General features: G+C 42.0%; 1 pseudogene; it reads right to left on the bottom strand.

Annotated features, from left to right (window-relative positions):
* Positions 1 to 2,832: 2,832 nt before the first annotated feature.
* Positions 2,833 to 3,395, bottom strand: LOC116884268 (annotated as a pseudogene).
* Between the last annotated feature and the right edge of the window lie 493 nt (positions 3,396 to 3,888).

Here is a 3,888-nt window from a genome sequence, read left to right as displayed (position 1 = left end):
GAAGAAATAGTCACAGATTAGGGGGTGTATAATCAAATGGAGGAAAGTTACCCATCACTAATTTTATTTAAGGACTATGAGTTTATAAAATTCACTTTGGCAATGTATAAATGGTTAGGATTGATTCGATTCATTGTTCATCCATCATACCCACACTCTTTTCCTTATATACATTATAAAAATGGAATTACTCAAAAAATTGAATAAGAAATGTACGGAAAACAAAAAGTATTTGGAAGGAAAGCTGCAAAGACATTCAGATTGTCTACAGAGCCCTCGTGGTTGAAACAACGTGTTTCTCCATTCTTTTATGTTAATGAATTTTCCTAACAGTTCTAATAGTTAATTGTCACATAACCAAATACACTGCTGATTAGTGCACAGAATTCAATTGTTAATTAAGATCAGTGAAATAACCAGCTTGACAGGAGAATTGTTTTAACAAGAAAAAGTGACAACCTCATTGATTTTTGGTGGTCAGACTCCAGTCAATATGGTGCCCATGCAAAGTGAATTTTCTTTCTTTCTTTTTTTTCCTTTGTGGTGTCTTGCCATGTTCTAATATATATCAGATGGTTAATGTTTATTCAGGAAGTCCTAGGGTATGTGCTATGTTAAAGAGCTCTTTAGGATGTTATATATTTCCTATAGAGAAAGACATACAGAATAGAAATAAACTGTCAATATATGTGAATATGTAACACAGAAAAGAGGACTTACAAAACACATTCATGCTCTCTAAACATTGAGATTGCCATTTTGACCAGGACATTGCAATGCCTCTTGAATTTAATCACAAAATTCTCCCTTCCTACATACCTGCATTGGGTAAGACTTAGTATTTTACCTGGAATGGTCAAATGTTAATACATAGGACATATGACTTCTGGGAAAATATCTTTAAAATCTCTGCATAAGTTGATACCTATCTGTACATTAGAAGGTACATAGAAATGCTGCACAAAGCGAGGTCTTAAGGGAAACCTTAAAGATTGCTGTGCAGAACATGTCATCCTGTTTTAACCACAGAGACGTGGCATAAGCCATGAATTGAACTTTGAATTACTAAAGTTATAGTTTTGTTTGTTACTATGGTACATATGAGTGATGACTGATACAATGGCCTTTAAATATCAACAGAAAAAACATATAATGGTCTTGAGTTACTACTCTACACTGGTGTCTTCTTTTTCAGTAGGTGATGGTTTTTATTGAGGCAAAGATGTTTGGAAGTTAAGTATCTATTCTATAGAGAATCACAGTAAATGAAGTCCCCTTGGCTCATGTCTTAAAACTCATATTTACGTGAGTTTCTGCCTCTGCTGTGTGAGTGGTGGATGAAAGGAGGTGCAGCAGATGACACTGTATTTGTTTTAGTTACTCCTGATGCATAGGCCTTCATGATGGTGTTTTTCTTTGCCTCCCCCCTCAGCCAGCAGAGAATGAAGACTAAAAAAAGCAATCTTTCACACTTAAAAGAAAGCCAATGTCCTGTCCTGGGTCTGTTGTCAAGAAAAAAAATAATCTGTGTCTCTCCAATAACTGTGAAATTCTTTTCTCCCATGAGAGGGCTGCTTTCTGTATCTTGGCCAAGCCATGGCTTTCTTTCTTAATAAAAGCAGCCAGCATGATTTAGAAGAGATAAATGATGAATAAGGTGGAATCTATGCATAGCCTGGCTACTAAGAACAATTTCACTTAATAAGGATGTCTGTTAAAATAAGTAACGTAGTCCAAGTGGACATGTGAGGGTTTTGTTCTGTTTTGTTTGAATATGCAATTTTGTCCTTAATACTTGGGAAATTGGTTGTATTCAGAATTGTTTTAAAATAAATCTCTTGGGATATGGTATATATTTATCTGTAAACCTCTTTCATATACCTCTATACCTGGAGTGTCTAAAAGTAACTCTGGTGCAAGGGACTGTGGATGAGAACTTCAAGAAGCTGTGGGCTGGAGACCAGCGGGGGCAGAAGGCAGACACAGGCCATGTCTCCCATTTACAGACACCAATGGACTGAGTACTCACTGAGCAAGGCTAGCACCAAATCCTTTCCAGCCGGTCAGTCCCCCCCACCCTCCATTGTGGCATCTATGGGCGATTCTTTATGGTCTGAAGAAAATGTCATCCAGTGGGAGTGGGGCATGTGTTCTGATGGTGACATGGGTTCAGAAACAGATCCTTATTCCTTTTGTTTCCAACGTGCTGGCTGAGAGGTTCAATGAGAAAGATCTGAGTCCAGCTGCTGACACTAGGGACAGCATGTTATTGTTAAAATGAGTAGGGATCATGGAGCAGCAACCTCTAGCAGCTCGTGACAACCACATAGGCCCAGGGTCCTCAATAGAAGCCCTCAATAGGATCCCCCAACAGACTAGTGAGCTGCACCCAGGCTGCACTGAAATGTCCCCTTAATCCACCACACACACATACACACACACACACACACACACACACACACACACACACACACACACACACACAGGGGTCGGAGAGAGATTGAGAGAGGAATCCCAGCTTGGGCTAGTCTCTAAGATATCCGCGGGTAGAAAAAGAAGACTGTTTACAGAAACTTTAGGGCAACTAATATGGGAGTGGCACCCCCACCTCAGAGCGGTTTCTGGGAGACTATGTTCAACTCCCAAGGCACCAGCAACTGTTGTAGCTTATAGGGAGGGGGATGAAGGGTTCTTCTCAGGACTTTGGGAGGAAGTTCTCAAGCCAGATGACCTCCCACAGTTCGGGGAGGATGTACCCAGTGTGTCCCCAGAGTCCAAGGTCACCTCTTCCCATTAGAGTAGTTGGGGCACCTGCGGGAGGCACAGTTCCTGTCAGAGGCGCTGCATCTTCCCCAGAGACCCGTCTCTGGCCTTGGGGTCAGCCTCATCTAGCTTCTGCATCTGGGCCTCAGCCTCCTGGACTGTCACTTCTCGGACAGTGCCCTTCAGTCCCTCAAGGTAGTCCAGCAGGGCAGAAAAATGCTTATCGGGAACATTGTCCTTATTGTACATATGTAGCAAGATCCACGTCTGCCTTGTCTTCTGGAATCTCCAGCTCTCCTGCGTCTGAGCCCACCCTTGGAGGTACTCCGTGCCAGAACGGTAGCTGAGGGCTTGGCTGGCAGGGTCTAAACCTTGTCAGTCTGCGTTGCCGCAATGCCCCCCTCCCGTAGCTGCATCTTCTCTTCCTTCTTCCGTTCCCTTTTCAGTTTCTTTTCCAAGACCCTCCTCTCCTCTGGGGACAACTCAGGGCTGGCCTCCTGCTCCATGGGGGTGGCTGCCCCCTTGCCTGGCTTAGCTTCAGATGCCCTCAGCATCTCCTCTGCTGGTGTTATCTTCTGCTTTTTACTATGCTTTCCTGTCCCTTCAAGGCCTTTTCTGTTATGTTTTCCCATCCTGCAGTTCCCACTCTCACACACCTCTGCCCAGTGAGTTTTTTTTTTTTTTTAAGGCCTGTTTAATAACATAGTCATACCCAGGAAAAAACATAGTTTAGATTCTGGGGGGGACACTTCCACTAGTGACTGAGGGGTGTCAGATAAATATGAAAGACATTGAAAAGCTTGAAAGCTTCTTGTAGATTTCATGTATTGCAGAATGGGCACACACTAAAGAAAATAGGTGTGCTGGGATTAAATTCCATGTTTGGTATAGATAGTTCTTTCCATGTCATATCCTGTTTCCATCACAAGTAGTGTGTGTGTGTGTATGTGTGTGTGTGTGTGTGTGTGTGTCTGTCTGTCTGCTTACATCACTGTGTCTATGTATAGATTTATGTTTATATGTGCACACACACACACACATATATATTTGTATATGCTTGCATACATGTATATGTTTATATATGTATGTCTATGTATGTATGCATATATGAATTTGGTGTTAAAA

The sequence above is a fragment of the Rattus rattus genome, chromosome 15, assembly GCF_011064425.1.
Source record: "Rattus rattus isolate New Zealand chromosome 15, Rrattus_CSIRO_v1, whole genome shotgun sequence".
Lineage (NCBI taxonomy): Eukaryota > Metazoa > Chordata > Mammalia > Rodentia > Muridae > Rattus > Rattus rattus.
The sequence above is the reverse complement of the archived record's forward strand: the minus strand, read 5'-3'. Positions and strand labels throughout refer to the sequence as shown.